This window comes from Leptonychotes weddellii, chromosome 10 (assembly GCF_054177405.1).
Source record: "Leptonychotes weddellii isolate Sample4059 chromosome 10, ASM5417740v2, whole genome shotgun sequence".
Lineage (NCBI taxonomy): Eukaryota > Metazoa > Chordata > Mammalia > Carnivora > Phocidae > Leptonychotes > Leptonychotes weddellii.
The window spans coordinates 118,564,416-118,587,543 of record NC_138378.1 but is presented as its reverse complement, the minus strand read 5'-3'; the positions used below and the strand labels follow the sequence as shown (position 1 = coordinate 118,587,543).

Genomic DNA, 23,128 nt, shown 5'->3' with positions numbered 1-23,128 from the left:
TCTTCATAAACATGTGATATACCTTCCTCATGCAACTATTACTGTAAATAACACTTAGCTAAGAGAGACAAATGGCTTCTTCAAGGGCACTCTGCCAGTAATTCAAAGACATTTTTGTAGGACTCCAATTCTGTTCTTATCACCGTATATCACTATGTTATAGGCATACATTAGGAACCAATTTAAATAAGGTTTTAGATTCACCCAACCTCTTGGCATTTAACTATAACTTAAGCTAATTATACACCACAAAGTAGGAACGCTACATCGATTCTAATATTAACTGCTCTTGGGATAATCTGTCAAGAAATAAGGAAACTGAAAAGCCACTTAAGTTGGGCATCTGCATTCTAATATTCTTTTTGTTTTTACTTGAAAATCTATTAAGACCACATAGCAAGCACGGTGTGAAGTGTTCTCGCACACACTACGCAGTTTCGTTCTCTCAAAGACCCCCAAAAGTGAGTACTATGATCCCTCTTTCACAAATAGGAAAACAAAGAGGGTGAGTTTTTTTAAGCCAGCCCAAAGACCCACAGTCAGGAGCAGACAGACCTCAAGCTTGGACCAGCCATCTGACTCTGTGTCAGATGGTCTTCCCACCATCCTTGCTGCCCTGTTTTCAATTCAGGGACCTGATCTTGGTTTGTGGAGAAGCCCGGGAGGCCGCGTGGGCCGCTCACGGCTGCTTGCAGAGGCCAGACCAGGTGTTCGACTCCTGGCCTTGCCTGCTCTGGATTATGCTTACTAGAGGCTTTTTAAAAAGGAGATCTCACATAATAACCCTATTATTAGTATTATCATCATTATTATCATAATCCTTTCTCTGAAATAATTTCCGTAAAATATTTTTTACTAAAGAAGAGCACTTGAAAAAAAAAATGCTAATCCATCCCCTACCACACAAACCCCAGATGGCCCTGTATTAAGTGGAGGAAGACACCATAATAATAACCCCGATTACCATCAATTCCACACAGCGGCAGATGTGAAAGAGATAAAGATGCCGGGATGCTCCCATAGAAGTTCAGAAAACCCTTCTGTCCTCCACACAACACAAAAGAACAAACCCATGTTTAAAGAATAGGTTCTGTGCAGTCACATTTTCATCTTCCTGCATATCTATGCCCCAGATGGCCCCATGTTTAATGGGAGGAGAATAATCGTCACTTTGTGAGCAATTCAGGGGAAATTACAGAAGTATGGAAACTGGCCTGTGTATCTTTATTCAATTTTCTCTCATTTCCCGAGCAGCAGGAACAAAAGGAGGGGTGCATATTTTTAGCAGAGGGTGCCATTTTGACTTCTGAAAGAGCGGACATCCAAAGTGACTTACGCCAAGACTCTCCCGCTCTACTTCGGTTCATAAACACAGGAGCATAAAGTAAGTCTGTTCCTTGGCTAGTCTACCTAAATGTCGATTAATTAAAATGGACAGAATCAGAAGTCAGTTTCTTAGTTGCACTAGCCATATTTCAAGTGCTCAACAGTCACACACGCTCAACAGTCACACAACAGCGACTGCCATATTGGATAGAACAGACACTGAACGTTTCCATCACTGCAGAAAGTTCTTTGGGACAGCGCTGCTCTAAATGCTCAGTGTACTCATTTTTTGAAAGTAATCGTATTGGCGCTTAGAATCATAAAGTTGTTAAATGTAAAAGACTTTGGTCCACATGGAGTCCAACAATTCATTTTACAAAAAAGAAAAAAAACAAAATCTAGTGACTTTCTAGTAAGTGAGGCTGCCCCAGGAAGATGTTACAGGAAAATCATCATGGCATGAGGTACACTATTTAATTTTGTTCTCTCAACGACCCCCAGAGGTAAGAATTATTACCTCTTTTTCACAAATAGGAAAACAAAGAGGGTGACTACTTTAAGTCTGCCCAAAGACCCACGGGAGGAGCTAACAGAGCTGGAATCCGGACTGGGCCGATCATACTTTGTAAGAGCCTCAAGGACAAAGGCAACTGTTTTTCTTCTGTCCATCCCAAACGTCTATGCCACACCTAGCATACAGTGGGGACCCAGGGGATGTGTGACTGATTTGGAAATATCAAGAAGAACACTGTGACCTAATTTATAATCTGTTTATCACGGTAATAGGGTTTAGAGAAAATTAGACACTGACTATGTAAGTATCAGCAAAGAGTATCTAGAATGTCACTTAAGTCATGGTCAGGCTACACCTGGTTTCCCAGAGCAGATATGGGCAGACTGTGGACAGGTGCTGGGCATGTCCACCTGGGCAGGTGGTGACAGTACTTGTCACAGCCAAGGGAGAGTTCTTCCTGACAAACACGCTACGTGTTCAAAGGGCTCAGCAAGAACAACAGAAGTTTAGGTGAGCAGTTGGCAATGAGATTCCAGGAATTCATACTGGAATGTCTATTGGAAAGCAGACCCAATGGGTAAGGTCACACTTAGGAGCTCAGACCAGCAGAAACAGCTCGCATTTCTCTCAGAATGCTGGGACTTTCCAGGAGCAAAGTTCCAGTTTCTAGATTAGGAACTTACCGGAGGAAGGCAGGACCTCGGCTTAGGAAGAAACGGAGAACAAAGCAACTTGCTTTGTTCCTTCCAGGCAGGAACTCAGATCCAGCAAATGAGGCAGGTAAAGAGGATTTCCAGAGCAATTTTAGACCATTATTTGTCTTGTGGAACTAGTCTGACTTAATAAATGTGAATTTATGGTTGCATCATCCTTGCTTCACTATCCTCCCTGTTTCAACTCAGAGCAGGGCAGAGCCAAGGGGGACAAGTGGCAATGGGAGCCAGGGCCTCACTGTGGAGTGCTCAGGCCAGCACAGGAGTGGGAGATCTAGGATTGGGGTAGCCCTCCATGACCCACTGGGCATTAAACTTATCTGTTTGGGGCAAAAAAAAAGCCACCAGGAAAAAAATACAACCTATAAAAATTTATATGTTAAAAGGCACTAAAGTAGTTTGCATAGGAAAAAAGCAGGAAATCATAGGAATTCTATTTTGACTTTAACATTTCTATTTTGAATTACATATTGAGGATGGGGGCGCCAGGCATTCATCGTAATTTCATCTACAGATCCTCTGTGGGGTGGGATCTGGTTTTGTGTGGACGGAGGTCACTCCAGAGCAGCCAGGAGAGATCAGCGAGCACAGAAACGAGCCAAGAACCTCATGGTCCCAAAGAAATCGGGAAAGACAACAGTGTGGGGTCCCCTGTGGCCAATCCGGAAATTAGATCCGTCCTTAGCCTCCTCTCCCCTCTCGATTTAAAGCAAGCAGCAGTTAAAAGTTTAAACTGAGCTTTAGAGCCATTTCCTCAAAGAGTTAACATACTATAAACCATCATAAAAGAAAAAAAAAAAGGGACCCATTTACACTCAAATTACACAGGAGTCGCTCATCTCTATCAAGGCTCACGAGTATTTGCTCTTAAAAGCTATTTTTTCCTCCGAAACAATAGTGCAGGTGCATTGCCTCCAGCGTACGAGGCATCCATCCCAGGAGGCAGGAAGGTGATTTCACACCTGTTTCTTCTTTTTACTTGCTCCTGGCCTGGCTAATTTGCCCAGTGTCAAGAATGGTGTGGCCAGAGTCTGTCAATGGAATTACTGACTTGCTACGTAGTGTCCTGGCTCTGGGAGTTTAGATGGTGTGATATACCGCACGCCCTATTCTGGATGAATCTCTGTTTCACATGGTGTGTAAGTGGAACTTACATTAATGACCATTAATTGGTCACAATAACTTAGAAGAGATTACGTGTTTAGTGAAACTATATATATATATATATATATGCATACATACAGAGAGAGAGAAGATAGTTGGAACTGCCATATGGTATACCCTGCTAATGGGGGATAGAGAAGTAAGAGGCATTATTCTGTGCTCTGATTGGTAAAGGTGATTTCCTGGAAAAGACATCTGATTTTCACTTCCAGAGAGAAAGGAGAAGAAAGGAGATCTCAAATCCCTGAAAGCCTGAACTGCGTCATGTATCCTGGATCGGGAGAGGCGGACTTTTCCCATCTCTGCGTAGCAGAGCTTGTGAGGTGAACAGTAAGGTGATTTAGAGCACAAGCAATACGCAGCGATCACATGGGCGAGCACAGTCCTGCTGCGGGGATGGCAGCCACGCCAGCCTTTATCTCAACTCTATATTCTTCTCACATTTATCTCCTGATTTGCTCTGGAATAGAAACGGCCACATAAACAGAATTGTTTGGTTTAACATAAGACTTACAAATATATGGATTATTAGCCATATACACGGACATGATTTTTACAAATCATGCTCTCTTCCCATTACAAGTAGTTGACATTATCCTACTATTTATATTTTTAGGTATGGTTTTGGTAATCCTAATAGAAAACCAGTCTCCTATAAACCTGTCCATTCCTTTTTCCATGAAAATGTTTTTCTTGTTTATTGTAATCTGATGCCAACGCAGGTCACTTACGAGCAGCCTGAGATGCAAATCTGTCAATTTGTAAGTCAGTGTTTTGAAGGCTCACAAATTCTCTAATCAAACAAAAGGCTCTAAAAAAACATTTGATATTTTTGAATAATGTGTACCAAATTATTGAATATAAACTTATTTTCATATTTTATGTTGCTTATTTAAATATTTAGAATATGGTTTTAATTACCATGAAACTTCACTAAACATCCACCTGTCAGTAAAGAAACTGATTATTTTTTTTTTAATATTTGCCTTCTCCTGAAAGGGAAACAGGTGTGAAAACCTGCAGGTATTTATCCACCAACAAAAAATAAAGGATATCTGTGAAATGTGGAGGAAGAAGTAAACATGAACGTAATCTTGAAACAGCATGCCATAGGTATGTGATTCCAAACCCAAAAGGCAAAGCGATTCCAGATGAGCGGGGAAATGCGCCCTTATCTGTGGCTGTGTATCTTGTCCTCCCACTGCTGATGGGGTCAAGTCCAGACTACTTATGCAGGGATTCAGGACATGTAAAAATGGCCCCAGGTGACGTCCACTGCACGTGAACCTTCTATGCCCTGGCCTCTCTGCATTTCTGATCCTTTCTGCTGGGGGCGCTCACCTCCGTGTGCCCGTCCCAGCTCTTCATCTGTCCCCTTCTGCCTCTTATTTGTGTAGTCATGGTTTGTAAGCCTCACTTCAGGCCCCAGTTATTCTATGAAGAATTCGTGCATACATGTTTCCCTCATCTTCCCCATCCATGGAGCTCCCTGGCCTCCCCTGACCTCAATGGCATGGTCAGCACCATGCATTTGGCAGTTGTCAATTTTGGAAATATTTGTGGAACACCTCTCAGATATAAGGTGCCTCATTAAGTTCTCTCTCTCTTTCTCTTTCTATGTTAATTTAATCCTTGCAACAATCTTCTCATGATTACTTATGGTAATATCATTTTCATTTTATAGATGTAAGAATTAAGGTTAGGTCATTTTCTGAAGATCCCGATGATTGTTCATGGAATTTCCTGATTTTCCCTTTAATGTCTGCAGAGTATGTGCTGATGTCTCCTCCTTCAATCCTGATATTGGTAAATTTATGTCATTTCTTTATACTTATTCATTCTCACTAGTATATCAATTTCATTGGCCTTTTCAAAGAACCAGCTTTTGGTATCACTGATTTTCCCTATTGGTTTTCTTTTTTTAATTTCATTGATGTCTACTCTTTATTATTTCCTTTATTTTGCTTGCTTCATGTTTATTTTGCTCTTTCATTTCTAGGTTCTTAAGGCGGAAGCTTAGACCATTGACTTGCAGTCTTGCTTTCTTCTAACTGAAGTATTTAGTGCTATAGTTTGCCTCTATGTTGCATTCACTGGGATAGAGACAGGATGGGGTGAGCCTGCTCCATCTAGAACTGGAACTTCAGAGTTTCAGTTTAAGAGAAGTGGGTGTTGTGGAAATATCTAGGTTCTGGGGGCAAATGGTCTTGAATTCTTCCACTCTGCCTAACAAACTGTGTGTCCTTCGAAAAGCTCTTAGGAGTCTTAGTTTCTCATCTATAGTTGTTATGCGACAAAAAGTCTTCTTTCTGGTGCTTCCATATACAATTTATGTAAGGTGAATGTAGAATGCCCTTACCCAGTGTCTTGGTCTTTTCCACATTTCAGACCACTGAGTCTTACCTGTCCTTCCCACATCAACATAACACCCAAGTAACCTGGCATCTTCAGCCTTGGCTTGCTGACCTCTGCTACGTGCATACCTCTTTAATATTCAGATTTAGTTAGCATTTATTAATCACCTACCCCATGCCAGACATTGTGCTATTTCCCTATGTGTTAAAAAGTTTTTAGTGCCAAATACATTCGTGTAGAGGAAGTTGTTACTATCCAGCTTTTTAGAAATAAAGATAAGTCCTTGTTAAAGTCACACAACATGTACGGTGTAAAGCCAAGATTCAAATCCATAATAGCTTGACTCTAACCCCATGCTTTCCTCAATATGCTATAGCTGCTCCTAATGTTTTTCATTTTGCCTGCCTGGATTTCTCATCATCAGCCTCTTCATGTCCTCCGAAGCTTAAAGGTCTCCTCACTTGGATTGTGGATTCTAGTCTGGATGTTCATTTGCCTTGACCACTTGAGATTTGGCTCTGGTGCTCCCATGGCCCAGCCATCCTCAAATCAATGTATCCTCCAACTCCAGAAGAATGGCAGGGCACAGAAAAGTCAAGGCACTGCCTAATTAAACACATCACTCACTACTTAGAGATATATATTTTTCTAAAAATTCCCCAATACAAACTGTTTTCAATTTATTACAGTAGGGATATATATTCATAGCTGAATGGAGAATTCTTTCTTACTAACTATTACCATTTCAATTTTCCAGTCAAGGACAAATCTGCTTTTTCTAAAACATAATGCCAATTCTTATAATTCCTATATGCTCTGTGGGTCTATCACAGATACATACCCTTCATAATAATGCTTTTCTAAGTAGTGAATCTATAAGCCCCTTGACTGACCTTCTCCTCAAAGTCTCTCTGAATCAAGGCAGACTTAGGAATTACTGCTCTAAGCCTTCCATTGGCATCTCATTTCCACTCTGGACAACCCTGAAGGTTCTTTACTTATTAAAGTCAACATGTCTCAACTAAGAAGAGATGAGTAGAACTAGGGAGAGCCGAGAGTTGCTTCCATTTGGATCAGAAACAAGTGTAGAGAAGGGAGATCTAGAGGTAGGGGTGGGGATGGGGATAGTACTAGAGGCAGAAAAGGAGGACGGTGGGATGGTTAATCTTGTAAGCTTGACTGGGTCTTGAGATGCCCAGACATCTGGCCAAACATACTGGGTGTATCTTTGAGGGTATTTCTGGATGACACTGACATTTGAATCAGTTGACTTAGTAAAAAAGATTGCCTGATTTCTGGTGGAGGTGGACCTCATCTAATCAACTGATGACCTAAATAGAACAAAAAAGGCTGAGTAAGGAAATTTTGCTTGCCTGAGAAGACACTGATCTTCTCCTGCCCTTGAACTGAAGCTTATACCATTGGCTTTCCTGGTTCTCAGGCCTTCAGAGTCCAATGGGAATTATACTGTTGCCTCTCCTGAGTCTCAAGCCTTAGGACTTGGGCTGGAACTTTACCATCAGCTAGCCTGGTTCCTGACCTTTGGACTTGAGCTGTGACTACCCTGGCTCTCCTGGGTCTCCAGGCTGCTGACTGCAGATCTCGGGATTTGTCAGTCTCTGTAATCATGTGAGCCAATTCCTGATAATTAATCTCTCTATCCCTCTCTCTTGTTGGCTCTTCCCTGGAGAACCCTGGTTATTATCGACAAGAAGTGCTGTAAGTTAAAAGAGACAAAAATGAAGGGCACTGGCCAAAGTCTAGGTTCTCTACTCATTAACTAGCAGTGTGCCCTTATAAGTCACTTATCTTCTCTGTTAGCTCCTTTTTTTTGATGACATGACCACAAGGTTACTTATGGCCCTTATATCCCAGGCTGTTCTAAAAGCAGCATGGTTTTACACACTTGTGAGTGTAGTGAGAAGTCTCTCTTTCTACACTATGGCCCAAAAACTAAATTGAAATTTGGTGACTGAGAAGCTAGGCCACATTTGTTTGTCAAGTCAGTGTTACAAAGGATGCTTAGATTCTCAGACCAGTCCACTAAATGCTACTAACCCATGATGAACTTGTTGGTATAAGATCTGAATCCTCAGAGAAGAAAGGGAGAGAGGGAGCAAATGAGTTTCCCCAAATGTTGCCGAGCATGGTATGCTCCTATAAATCCCTTTTTCTGTCGTCTCATGGTCCACTAATTGCTGTTTAAATAGGCCTCATTTCCCAAGAAGTTCTAGGTAACAAAATCAGCATCTTGACTCATTCCCCATTAAACGTTTTCTAAGAATACTCCTGTAGCCCCACCTCATTCTGCTAAGCAGTGGGTGAAAAATAAGTATAACAGTTCACTAATAAAAAAAAAAAATAAGTCAGTAGAAGACCTTAATCTTACTTTCCTCCCATTTGCATTTTAAAGAGACTTGTATTGACCTAACCATTTAATGAGATACCAGCTTTCTATAGAAAATAAACATATTTTTTATTTTTGGAAGAGTGTAGTTATTTGGGGCAAACCAGATTCACTAGGGAGAAGCCCCAGATCAGTGCTTTGAGATTTATGTTTCCCTATCCTCAGCAGTACACAAAAGTTCTTAAAGGCTCTAAAGGTCCCCTTTATTTGTGGCAGGGGGCAGGAGCTCCAATAGAAATGACAGGTGAAACAGAGCCACTCATGTGCAAGTTTGGAATACTATATATTCCTAAAGAACAATACCCTGTAGGCTACTCAGCATTACTCTCCAACACCAGAAGTCTTCCTAACATTCCTTGTGCTTGCTTCTCTCTAGCAATTATCCTTCTTGCCGTAATCAGGGCTTTTCCTGTCTCTTTCCAAGTAAATCATAAAATCCATGTCTTTTAGCCTGTCAAACTCCTGACACATTCAAGTCTCTCTATAGATGCTTGCTGAATCACTGTTTCAATGAACGACCAGTCTACACTCTGCCAAAAAGCAAGAATTTGTTTCTAGGCCTTTCTTAAAGTACCAAGACGGTATCTAACCTCAACGTAATCACACTCTACTGAGTACCACTGGGATGTAGATATATTAGACAAGACATGGGAGTTTCATAGCCAGAAAGAGGGCTTTATTTTCCCTCACCTCTCAAGTCCACCTGGGGGACGATGAGCCATTTTGCTGTTATTGTCATTAACCTTACATATACTAAACAGCAAATCTGGCATTGTTGCCATGTTAAAAGTTTGATGGTACATATTTTATGTTTACTCACTAATTACTTAACTGAAAAATATCTATAAAACATCAGATAGATAGAGTAGGGATACCAAATAAAGTGCCAACTAAAAATACCAGATAGAGTGAAGATAAAGTGGCAAACGAAGAGAAGCATGCCCTCTTCTCACGGAACGTAATGTCCTCTGGGGTAGCAGACATTAAAGAAGTAACTATGGTCAGTGACTCAACTTTAGAAGTAATAATAAATACAAATTCTGCCTCTAGTTGTATGGAAACTCATGACTTAATGCCAATACTTCAGAACAGTGAAATCACAGCAAGAGGGGCTTTAAAAAATATTATCTATCTTCTTCTGTAAGGTGATTATATAGTTTTTATATTGAAAAGCTTGGTAATTATGAATCACATGTTGACCCATAGAACATTAAAGACTCTTAAGTAGAAAGAAAATACAAACTAATTTGAATGATACACAAACACACACACATCCACGCACATACACGAGTATCTGTGAAATCTGGCGACATCTGAATAGGGCTGTAGAGTGTATCAATCTCCTGGTTTTGATATTGCACTATAGTTATATCAGGTGCTTCCACTGGGAGGAGCAGGGGGAGAGGGTGCAAGAGATCCCTCTGCATTGGTTTTATAAATATCTCAGATTATTTTAAATTGTGTCATACTTATTTCAGAATAAAGAGCTAATAAACAGTATGCAAGATATAAATACTGAAATCTCAAATTGTTTCTTCATGTGGAAGACTGGAGAAAGGTGTCAAAATGAACCTTGTTTTGTTATGATGCTGGGGTTGTGGCCTTTTCTCCCTTTAAAAATATACTTGAAGGTTTATACTAGATTTTCTACAATATTCAAATGCTATTTCAATGCTATTCAAGTAATGTTAAAAGAAAATGTAGTTCAGGGGCGCCTGGGTGGCTCAGTTGGTTGCATGACTGCCTTCGGCTTGGGTTATGATCCCGGAGTCCTGGGATCGAGTCCCCGGTTGGGCTCCCGGCTCGGCGGGGAGCCTGCTTCTCCCTCTAACCCTCTCCCCTCTCATGCTGTTTCTCACTCTCTCTCTCTCTCTCCCTCAAATAAATAAAACCTTAAAAAAAAAAGAAAAGAGAATGTAGTTCAAAAACATATTTCCCTAAGGAAAGAATCTGCTTTCACCAGTTTCTTGCTACATATTAAGAGAGAATATGAAAGTTTTGTAACAATCTGCCAAAAGCCAACCCATCTCAACAACCTGACTCTGTAAGCCTGTCTTTTCTGCCATGACATTGCAAAGAATGACAGAAAACCGTGTTGAAATACCTGATGAATCATCATTTTTAGGTTTCAAGCTTTATCTCAAAAATCTGGGTCCTGCTCACGGAAATGAAGCCACACGATTATCCTGAACAAGGCTCAGTTGTTAGAACAACTGTCCTACTTATTCCTCAGCTGTGGTGTTTGTGGTGCTAGCCATCAAAAGGAATGTCAATAGCTTACCATCCTTTTAGCTATTAATGGGGTTATTTTATTTTTGTGTTTTATCAGAGTAAAACATGTTTGTTTTTTTTTTTACTTTCACGTATTTGTTGAACGTGTACCTTGCTGTTAATTTAGTAGTCAAAATCTATAACCGATGACATCATTGGTTATCCACATACTAAGTAATCCTTTGTGGCTATTTGCATATTAAATCTATGTTAGTAACATTTAGTACTAGCCATTCTTCCAAGCATTTTATGTACTTATTACTAATCCAAATAAGTGTTAGTAAAACATCAAATTTACTTTTCTTAAAAACAAATGCATGTTTGTTTCTATCATAGCTGGACCCAGGTCTTAACATACCACGTGCTTCTAAGCATGCAGCTGAGATAAAGAATCCAACACCTTGCCTTATTCACTTTATGCATAGTCTGAGTCTGAGGGTCTAATAAAATAGTAAATAGATAATAGATAATAGATAAATACTTTGGGAAATGGATTGAACTTTTTCATCACAATGTTTCCCAAAATTTCATTTACTTCCCGTTTCCTTCAGAATCGAGGAGTATATAACAATAACAATACTTATGTAGTGTTTGATACATCCCAAGCACTGTTGTGATTTATATATTTTAACTCATTTTATCCTTACAACAGCCCTATGACGTCGATAATAATTTAGCCGCATTTTACAGAGGAGGAATCGAGAGTTAGGAAATTGGTCTCAGGTTCATACGACTAGTGAATAAATAAGTTTAGAGTCACTAACACAATCTTGCACTAGAATTTACACTTTTAATAACTATGCTATACTGCCTAATTAAAAAAAATCTCTAGCTTTCAGGGGGCGCCTGGGTGGCTCAGTTGGTTAAGCATCTGCCTTCGGCTCAGATCACGATCTCAGGGTCCTGGGATTGAGTCCCGCATCGGGCTCCCTGTTCAGTGGGGTGTCTGCTTTTCCTTCTTCCTCTGCCCTTCCCCCTTCTTGTGCTCTCTCTCCAGAGTGCTCTCTCTCTCTCTCTCTCTCAAATAAATAAATAAAATCTTTAAAAAAAAAATTCCTAGCTTTCACATTCAAGTACCACTTCCATTTGACTGTGTGCAACTTTGCAAACCTCATCCCCCATGACTTTGCCTCCCTAGCTAAATAGAAAACCCACCATTCCCCAGACATGTCTTTCCAGCTCCCTGAACTTGTCCATCTGGCTTTTGCTTTCTGTAATGCCCCCTGTCTCTATTCAACACCTCCACCATCTGGACACTGTGCACCACGTTTCCTAGCACTATCAAAAACTTCCCAAAGCCAACTGCCACCCAGAGACAGAGCTACCAGCTTTTACAGGGTTGCTCGATCCTTGGCAGTGACATTGACGGCTGCAGGTTGGAGGCCCCTCTTCCATTTTGGTCCCCCGAGTATCAGACATCATCCATTCTGGTGGAGCTCGGGGTGCCAACAGGGGCACTGATGATGGAGACTGAATTAGATGAAGGCTCAGACTAGGTTTAATAAGACTCCTGGCAGATCTACCTTTGTAGATTAATCCAAGTGCCATCACAATATATCAGAAAAAAACAAACTTCTAGGAGAGAATGCCCAGGGGCTTTATGGAGCACAAACAGATGGTGGAGGCAGAGCATAGTCTTGGAAGACTTCCTGGAAGAGGTGCTATCTGGCCAACATTTTTAAGACAGAAAAGGAATTAGCTAAAAAAATGGAGGTGGGGTAGGTTGTATGTATGAGAAGTCACTGCAGGCAGAGAAAGCAATCTTTTGCTGATGCACTAAACATGTAAGCAAACATGCATGCAACTGCGTGCAGTTTGGATTTGCTACATGCATGTGTGTACGTGCATTCATGCAGTGTGTGGGTGTGTGTGTGTGTGTGTGTGTGTCCTGGTATACAGTGACTGATGCTTAGCACTTCCTCAGTAAAAGCCTGGGTCTTCCCACTTTCATTCCCGCACCTCCCTCAGCCCTGCCCGTTGTTCCATATGCACAGGTTTTGGAACTCAGCATACATTCTTTTTTTAAAATATTTATTTATTTATTTTAGTGAGAGAGCATGAGCAGGAGGGGCAGAGGGAGAGGGAGAGAGAGGATCTCATGCAGACTCCCTCCTGAGTGTGGAGCCTGACATGGGGCTTGATCTCACGACCCTGACATCGTGACCTGAGCTCAACCGACTGCACCACCCAGGCGTCTGGAACTTAGCACACGTTTTGTGGATGAGCTTTTGTTCTCTTCGTGCAGACACCTTGAGCACACCTCTGAAATCTCTGATTGAGGAAACAGAACAAATTGGATTTTTTATTATGTAAGTCCTTTAGATTCTGATTCTCACAAGAAAATTTTATCCACACTCTCCACAAATACTTTCCTGTTTCAGTGAAATAGGATGGCATCACCACACTCTACCTGCAAATTTCAAGGTAAATCCTAAAGGTGGTTTAGGATTTCTGATTGCTGTTCGATCTGAATCCCTGATTATACGTTTCCGCCACCACCACGCCTGGTGTCGTGCTCAGTGTCAGATGTGTTATCACGATTACAAATTAACGATTTTTTTTACAGCAAATAAAGTGATTTGGTAGGTGCTTCCCCTGTGCAGCAGTTCACAAAATTTACTCCCCTTTTTGCTTCTGAAGACAGACATTTTAGGAGGAGGTACAAAATTCACAGGACTGCAAAGTAAAATTGCTACAATTGATTTGCTAAATGGCTGGCATCTTCCTTGGGGCAATATTTGCGCTGCTGTATTCCACTGACAGCAGAATGCCCGTCCAGAAAGACACGCACTCTGCTCCCCCGGCTCAGCATCTCAACACAATTCGCAGCAAAATTAATACAACTTAAGAAGAAACTGGAAAGAAAAGTCACAACCACCACCTTCTAAGCAGAAGATGCACTAATCCACAACAGAGACAAAAGCCTTAATTAAATGCCAAATCGGACCAGCTCATTTTTTCCTTTTTAAAGGAGAGATTCTCAGCCTTTGGGTGATTTGCTTATTCTTAGAAACAAAGGAAAGGGAGCCGCAGAGTGAGAGAGCTCCGCAGACAAACTGCCCCGAACTTCACTTTCTATTTAGCCAAGTGAGCGAGGGAAAGGATGGGCATTCAGCTAATAAATAGGTATTGTGTTCTTGAACCCCTGCTGACTGTGCCCGGAAACAACACAGCAAAGCCTTCTTGTGGCTTCCTCGTCTGCAACCCTCTGCCTGCCCATCGGGTTCCTGTCCAAACGCCCCACTGGCAGCGGGCTGCAGAGCTGAGCTCCATGGTTCTGCCACTAGTGCAAGCTGGAAGCGAGCTCATTTCCAAGGAGGAAGACGGGGAGGTGACAGGTTTCTTTTGTTGATGTTTTGTATTTTGTTTTTCCAGGGCAAGACAACTCACTTGGTGGACGTAACAGGCAATCTGGCTTCTATGTCGACAATCCAGATGGCTGTTAGTAGCTGAGCGGGGCTGGCCAGCAGCAAACTCAATCCAGCTCTTTTATGACGGGCGACCTTCTCCCCGTGGCCTGCAAGCCACATGGTCTTGTCTAAGGGACTACGTGTTGTGAACAGAACGCATGCTTTTCAGTTTCTAATTCACATCCACACCTCGGTTCATTTTTAAAACTTTATGTGCCGGGGCGCCTGGGTGGCTCAGTTGGTTCAGCGACTGCCTTCGGCTCAGGTCATGATCCTGGAGTCCCGGGATCGAGTCCCGCATCGGGCTCCCTGCTCGGCGGGGGGTCTGCTTCTCCCTCTGACCCTCCCCCGTCTCATGCTCTCTCTCTCTATCTCATTCTCTCTCTCAAATAAATAAAATCTTTAAAAAAAAATAAAAAAATAAAAAAAATAAAACTTTATGTGCCATTTGGAGATATGCTAAACAGAAGACAGTGAAACAGTGTCCTGTTTTGACATCTTCCTACAGCAGAGTGCTCATGAATCTTGAGGCACGTGATCTATGAATTAATGTAGTCATTGAGCGATGGAGAGCTGATCCCAGGTCTGACCTGACTCACTGTGCGGCCTGAGACTGCCGCCCTTGTCCGGAGCCTGCTCATCTCTCAAGACAGAGTCACGGGTCCCTCCCAGCTTTGACCGAAAGTGATCTGTTTAATTAAATGAAGTCTGAGTCAGTTCAATTCACTAGATTTCAAATGTGTATCTACACAGTGTCAGAAACTCATGGGTATATGGCCCATGTTCTCAGGGAGCTCAAAATAACACTTTATTCATTTAATTTTATTATTTAGTCTTGATCCTGCGTTGTTTTTAAAAGTGTTGGTAAAGTCAAAGAAGAGGACCTGAAATAATGTAGATCTGCTGAGGCACTAATTAGAGGACTCAGTCGCCACTTACAGAAATCTCTAGAACACAGTGCAACACAAAGGAAACCCAGAGTTCTACACCGAGAGGCCATGTCGGCTTGGCCGTGGGGGGAAGGGAGACTCAAAGGGGGTGAAAAGAGTCAGAGAACTTGTGTTTGGAAATTTGAGAACAGAGCCCACCCGAGCCTTCTCTGGCAGGAAAGAAAGTGGAAGTTTCCAACCTTAAGATGTAGGGAACAGAAATAATGGAAAGAATGACGCTAACCAAAAATGCCAAGGGCTGTGTGAGGCTCAAACTTAGGGAAGACAAAGAACAAGCTAAACGTCCAAAGATCCCATCACTGAGAGACAGTAAATCCCGCTCTGCTGTTAATGAGGAAAACCAGGCATCTCATGGCCTCTGGTGGCCAAGTCATCATGTCATGGTGACAGCCAGGTGCTTGTGTTTGGGGACTAGGGTGCCGAGCTGCCTTGAACCAGCAGCAGCAGAGGAAACAGAGCCCACCCTCCTTCAACCCACCAGGGGCTGTGGGCGCAGGGGCTCCCCACTTCCCAGGACCCTGGAAAAGGCGCTCCGGCCCTTTGGATGGTCCTTGGGGTGGAAGATGGATTTTCCAGTCCACTCCCCAGGCTAATTCTGCCCTTTGATATGGCCACAGAGCCCCCTGCTGGCTGCTACCTTGATTTTAATTTGACTGATAAAGGGAGCTCAGGAAGACTATTCAGAAACATTTGTGCATCCTAGTATCTCTGAAGTTTTTCCCTGTCACAGTTCCTGTCACGTTGGCGGTGCAAACACCCCTTTTGGCTAGCTGTTATGAGACTACTACTCACAAACTCAGTTCATAAATTGAAGCCTTGACCTCCAGTACCTCAGAATGTGAGTGTAGTTGGAGATGGGCCCTTTAAAGAGGTAATTAAGGTCAAATGAGGTCATGGGGGTAGGTTGTACTCCAGTATGACAGATGTCCTTATAAGAAGAGATTAGGACATAAGCAGAGGGGAGACCACGTGAGGACACAGGGAGAAGACAGCCGTCTGCACGCCAAGGACAGAGGCCTCAGAGAAACCAATCTTGCCAATAGTTGATCTCAGACTTCAGCCTCCAGAACTGAGGAAATACATTTCTGATGTTCAATCCACCAAGTCTGTGGCATGTAATTATGGAAGCTCTTGCAAAGTAATATACTGGCCAATGGTCAAAAAGCTGGCATGTCCAAGTGCTGGTTTGGGTTAGTAGCCCCAGAAGCAGCCCCAGAGTCACCTCTAGAGATGCTCTCTGGGGTCTGGAAAGATACATCAGAGCAAAACCAGGACCTGGATGATGAGAAGATCCTGGGTGGCTGGCTGCCTTTATTATCACAAGTGCATATATTCAATTATATTTGTCAATTATTCCTCAATAAAATTGCGTGCGGGTGGTACAATTTGCTTAAAACAGGGCCCCCAACTGTGGCTATATATTTGAATCACCTGGAGAACTTTTTAAACCCCTGACACCTGGGTTACACCCCAAACCAATGGAATCAGAATCTCTGGAGGATGAGACCCAGGCATAAATAATAAGTTAGTTCTCCACAGGATTCAAATACATATGCAGCCATATCTGAGAACAGCTGTGTTACAGTATCTGAGCACGGATTATTGCTCAGTGTATCTCTTTGCTATGAGTCTTACCCTCTGAAATATGTATATCACACAGCGGCCCCATGACTTGCTCCGAAATTTATATAACGTATCACATAATAGATTCATTCATTGCTTGAATTCTAGAGACAGTCAAAACTTTTTCTTTTTTTTGAAGATTTTATTTATTTATTTGACAGAGAGAGAGAGAGACAGCAAGAGAGGGAACACAAGCAGGGGGAGTGGGAGAGGGAGAAGCAGGCTTCCTGCTGAGCAGGGAGCCCGATGTGGGAATCGATCCCAGGACCCTGGGATCATGACCCGAGCCGAAGGCAGACGCTTAACGACTGAGCCACCCAGGAACCCCAAAACTTTTTCTTGTTTTCAATGCAAGATGAAAGAGAAAAATGTCTGGATCAAAATAAAAATAAAATAGTAACAATACAAAACAAATAAGGCATGACATGGCATTTTGTCAAGAGTCTAAATTTCTGACAGTAACACAAACTCATATTTTTTGGTGACAAACATTTTTGCTACCTTAACTCTTTAAGCCCCTGGCAGCTTTCAGCTAACTCCGCAGGTAAGTGTTCCTGATTCCCTTCCTTTTCAGGCTGTGTCAAAACATCTTTAAGTAAAAAAGATGACTTGAAAGCTGTTAGACTTAATTAAAATAATGGCACAGTTGCAGCTTTTGCTTGGGACAGATTTTAACACAACCACATTTTTTTTTTTTCCTGACACAACAGATTCCAACGATGGCCATAAACAAAGATTAGTCTGATGTTAGACCATCTCCTTATAGCATTAAGCCATTTTTATCTGAAAGAAAACTTTCAAGAGGGGGAGCTAGTTAGCTAATGGATTACAGATTGTGACTGAAATTTTGCAGGAAGGAGATGCTTTCAGAGTTTAAGGAAAACCCTAAAAAAGCAGTGTTCCCATGTCCAATTTCTACCCCTGCCTTCCCTATAAGGCAGGCTGATTACTGAGGCTCTCACTCCAGCCCAGCAGGGTAGCTGATTAAGGCTTGACGAGCAAAAAGCAAATCGGATTTTTAATCATGTGTCTCACAGAAATGGAAGTACGAAAACCAAAAGAATTGCCATTACACTCTGAGTCATGCAATTTAAAGCAACTAAGGGACTAGGTGCTCACACACAAGCTCTGTGGTTATAGCCTTTGGACCTGGTTTGAGCAAAGCCATCAGTACTTTGACAATATCAAAACCAGCCTCTTAACACCTCCCTGCGGTGTAGCTCTTGTCTGCTAATAGGTGGTAATTCATAAGATGGGCTCAAAAGCATGTAGCAGCTAGACTCATTTGTTCTAAGAGGGGAGGATGACAAAGTTACTTTTCTCCCATTTTCTCTTTTGTCCTCCATTCCATCCCTCTCTCCCCACCCATTGCTTAAACCACCCTGGCACCTCCCTCCCTCCGTCTTCTGCCTGCATTTTTAAAAAATTAAGATCAACAACCATAGCTGCTTTTGTGGCTTTTCTGTTCATTTTTCATTTTCTCACTTGTTTAGAAAATAAATTCCACCCACACTCACACCTGTGCGAGCTCCCCCCGCCCCTGCCCTAAGGAGGCAGGAGAGAGCGGCCTCTGAACAAACATCCCCAAGAGGGAAGATCATCATGAGTCTGTGTGAGTGTCTGTGTATGTGACAGTTAGTGTGAGTGCGTGTTTATTTGTGTGCGATGTGAATAGGATATACTAATCAATTGTTCATTGGTATCTAGATCAAGACAGATGCTCCCTGGTACATTCAACACACATCGACTATTTCATATGAACTCACACTCTGAACTGTGTTTGTATTTATGTGTACATATGCATGAACTATAAGATTACATTTTCTCATGTGTCCTAAAGCAGAGAATAAAGGAGAATACGCATCTCGCCTCACATGGGCCTCCCCTGTAAGGCTGGTCTCCCAGCTAAGATGGTAAGATGGATGTGAGAGTTGATGCTTGTATCTGTTTGGCCAAGTTCAAAGCTAAGACTTAGAGCCTGAAAGAGCCAGATCTGAAGCTGGGCTGCACCACCTAACTTGGGTACACTCCTTAATCTCTCCATGACTCAGTTTCCTCATCTCTGAAACAAGGGGAAATCTGTGTTTTTTGTGTGGATTGAGATACTATGTGTAAAATGGAAGCCATTCCTATATGTGTGTAAGTGTGCACTGTGTAATATAAACATAGAATTGGGAAAGCACTTTCTTGTACACTTGTCTTGAATTTGTTAGCCATCTGGGCTGTCCCTTGTGATCTCCCAAGTGTCCTTTTCTAACATTCCAATAGCAGGGAGTTTGGTTAATACAGGTCGGGTGTACAGCGGTGAGGCCTGGGCTACCACCCAATATTCATTGCACATTATTGAGCATCTTTCGTAAGGCAGAAGCTAGAGAATGACATGCTTGTAGGCAAGAAATGAGAAGAAAGGCAGAAGAGGTAAGTCTAGCTCCAGATCTGGGAGCAGATACAGTGGCTTGGAGGGCAGGGAGGATGCAGGCTTGTGGACCCCGGAAGCTGACGCCAGGTGCACATGGCGGGGTTCCTGCCATCACGTGCTTGTATTCAGAACCACAGCTTAGACACGGATTTTAAAGTGAAAGAAACTTGAGACAAAGCACTTATTGTACTTGCTGCTCACTCACTAAGCCCCAGATTCTTTATCTATAAGATGGCAGATAGCCACATCGTGCTTTCTAAGGGAAAGTGGTGGAAATTGCACTGAATGGAGGATAGAAACCACCTACCTCGGTGCCCCATACAACTTGCTGCTTCCTAAATGTCAGGTTCCTTCTCGCCCTCCATTCTCCTCTCACCTTTTCCTTGTAATCCTCTTTCTCTTCCCTCTGTCCTCTCATAATCCTAGAACATCCAAAGCCAAAGACCTGGAGAAATTATCCTCCCTGTGTTCTCCATCATGGGTCTGAACATGGTAGTGGTCACAGGGGAAGAGACTGGGTCACTGAATGAAGCTCATGCAGAATGTGTGTGGGTGGGGGGCACTCATGAACATTATGATGCATCAGCCAGACTGTCCCTCATTGAAGGACTAGCTGGCCCCAGGGCAGGCGAATCAGTGGGCAGCCTTTCAGAGACTGCCTTGGCTGCAGAGAGCTGGCCCCAGATGGTGCTTCCTCTGAGGGGATCCACGTGCGTGACTGGTCCATAGCAGGGGTTGGGTATGGGGATGAGTAATAAGACTCTAGCCATCTCAACCCAAGTCAGAGACTCTTCTGAAGGGCCATTTTAGCTCACAAGATTCCCATAAGAGACATGAGGCTGTCCTGGGTCTTCACTGAAGCTTGGTCCTCCCTCTGCCCACCCTTGCTCCCTTTTTCTCCCTTCCATAGGTACGGATCCCAAGACACATCTTGATAAACTCCCTTCATGCTAAACTAACAGACTCAGCTTCCCGAGAACCCAACCTCAACAGGGGGTCACAGAAACTCAGTCCCTCCGCACACACTGTTTCTTCAATGTGCATGGTTACAACAAGAGACATACCCACAGGGGGTGAGAGCCCCGCCTGCCCTAGGTGGAGACTGGCTGCTACACACAGAATTTTTTTCAAGCAAAAGTGCTGGTGGATTCTGAGGCAGAGATAGGACTTTGTCCTGTGGGGTGGCAGTCACATATGGGTAGAACTCCAGTAGAACTATAAGTATGTTTATTCTGCTTTTGTACAATTCTCATTCCTGCCAGTGACGACTAGCCAGAGAGAGATAGACGCTTTCCACTCCAGAGTCCTCATGTCCCTTTCTCTCAGCTTTATCCGAAGGATAAGGATGGAAAGACTGCATCCCAACTTCTCTTAGGATGATTAGTCTTTGGTTTTGACAGGTCTTCCCAAGGACAGAACAAAGACAGACATGATGAGGGTGGGGTTGAGGGTTCACCATCGATCTTTATAAATAGAAGGGGGTCCAAGCCCACTATGAAGATGGGCTTTAAAAATGAACTGACTAACTACTAGGTAGGTGCCACCCATGAGACTTGCTTGGGGGGGCTGATGAAGGACTTCATCCACTTCCCACTAAAATGAGTTCCTGGGAGAAGTGGGTTCTATGTTTAAAACTGAAGAGTTACACAACTGTCTTCTTGTCTAGGACAGCTGAGGAAGCTGTAGGTGATAGGACTGTTTTTTTACCTTTTAGAACCTAACCTTGTTTGCACAATGGGGAGCTCTTTCCTCTTGCCTGGTGATGTATTCAGTGGGGCTGTCCTGGTAACAACCTCAGAAGTAGACAACAGTATCCCCCTTATACAGATGCGAACACTGAGGCTCAGAGAGATTGCCTGACTCGTGCACAGGCACACAGAGGAAATGCAGCACTGTGATCTGCTGCTAGACAGTCGGCTGGCTCTTTCTCTCTTAACCTCCACAGCACAACAGCACCCACTCAACAAGTGCTATCGAAGACTGCAGGTGCCATATGTCAGGCCACAGCAAAAAGGCAGCTCCTAGGCATTCCTTCCGTATTTGGGAAACGCCAATAGAGAACACTGTCCAGCCAATATGATTAGCCTGGTTTGGGGTAGGACTTTGAGGAATGTGTGATGCCCCAGTGGCCTGAATCCAGGGAACTGCCAATCAGGAGGGCAGTGTAGAAGTTTCGGGTCCCCCAAGTGGAACTGTGTAAAGGCTAACCCACCCCAGAACCACCTGCAGCTGCCATTACCATTAACGAGCGTGGCTTATGTGTGAGTGCCCCGTGTGACTCTCCAGAGGGAAGAGGGGCCTGGCGGTTCCAGACCACCGAGTCCTCGCAGCTGTGCCTCTGCCTTTCAGAAGTGCACATTGCACCAATCGACAGCCCTGCCAGGGACACAGACCCGAGATGTACAAAAGCACCAGTATTCCTCTAGCATCTATCCAGCAAACGGAGATGACATTGAGAAACGAATGGTCATCGCAAGTTTCACTGACTCAGAAACAGACACGGTGAAAGCTCACGCCTTTGCCAATGTTCTTCCCGCTCAGTCTCTATTTAGGTATATTGTTTACTATTTAAGCGCTGATTAATTTACATGTTTTTCTTTTTCTCTATGACTCACAATTACTCCACGGAAAGTACAATTTACGAAAATGCAACATTAACTAAATAGGATCGGTGTAAACATAATGAACCCACAGGAAGATGGGTTTTACTATTTGCTCAATGAATGGTATTCAGTATCTCTAAATTAGATGGAACAATGTCCATGACTTCTGGGAATACTTAAGGAAATGAAAGCCAGAAACGAGTGTGCTAGTTTTTCTCAGATCCAAACAGTTGTTACCGCTTTCCTGTACTCCCTGCTTATCAGTAAATGCAAGCAGATCTTTGGAACTTTTTGCCTCTAAAAGACAAAGAAGACAGATGATTTCATGTGCCGTGCTTACATGGAATGCGCCCACCCCCCCAAGCACTTCCTGGGGGAGGTGAAGGCCAAGCTCTTTCCCTCAGTAAGCGTCAGTGCAGGGGCTCAGCCTAGAAGGAGAATCAGCAAAGATGCCGCCCCGCTGCTCCCTGCTCAAGAATGTGTGGCATGGCTACGGTGGAATCCCTGCCTTAGGGATGAGCAAGCTGAGGTCTGGAGAAGCTAAAGGTCTACGGTGAGCAACTGCTGGAGAGAGAACCCCAAACCAAGGCAGTCTCCCTAAAAAGCCTGTGTCTGCCCCACGCCATCTCAGACCTTTCTGTCAGCTGGACGAGACCCGCACAGACAGCCGGCCGCCCCGCGCATGGGAGCCCCTCCGTTCCCACGCCACACGTGAACGCACACTTACTAAAAGGCTTTTGCTTCCCGTCATTTGTTTTCAAATCCTGAACATCAGTGTAACAGCAGCCTCTCTCTTAGGAGATGGTTAGGAAGCCGTTCTCACTCTGGACTTCCAGTTGCATACATTGTAATTTTCCACCGAGACATTATTCCAGGACTGAGATTTCCTGATTCTGCTTGATTCTTCTTGCCACATGAACGATGGAGCCATACCCCTATTTTAAGGAAGGCAGAGTGCTTCAGAAAAGAACCAAATGGCATTCACCTGCTCTATGGATGTGTCCCACCTGGACAGAACTATGGCATGGGAGAGGGGGTGGCTTGGTTGTAGAGGTCGGTGGGACCAACTGAACACCCGGGAGCTGTGCGGCCTGACACAAGTCACCTGGTCTCTCACCACTGCTCAGGTTCCTATTTATGGAACTTGTCGTAACAGCCACCTTACCAGACTCTTGTTATGAATAAGTACGATAAAAGTTGTGAAGTTATTTGTAAAGAGAAAAGTCCTTAAAATTGGACATAACAGAATTCACACACACAAAAATAGATCTTAGTCATTCACTAAGAATTCAGCTAATTAAAACATATATAGCTAACAGTTGCATACAACTTTATATTTTACTCAGTAGTTGGCTTATGATAGCACATTTATT

At 43.2% G+C, this 23,128-nt stretch overlaps 1 long non-coding RNA gene across 1 annotated transcript in view; it reads right to left on the bottom strand.

The window, feature by feature from the left end:
• The window catches only part of LOC145715997 (uncharacterized), a 131,829-nt gene extending 108,952 nt beyond the window's left edge, over nucleotides 1-22,877 (bottom strand). Inside the window, exon 1 of the long non-coding RNA XR_014138336.1 lies at nucleotides 22,483-22,877. This is a non-coding gene — a long non-coding RNA (uncharacterized LOC145715997). The remainder of the gene's footprint in view (nucleotides 1-22,482) is intronic.
• Between the last annotated feature and the right edge of the window lie 251 nt (nucleotides 22,878-23,128).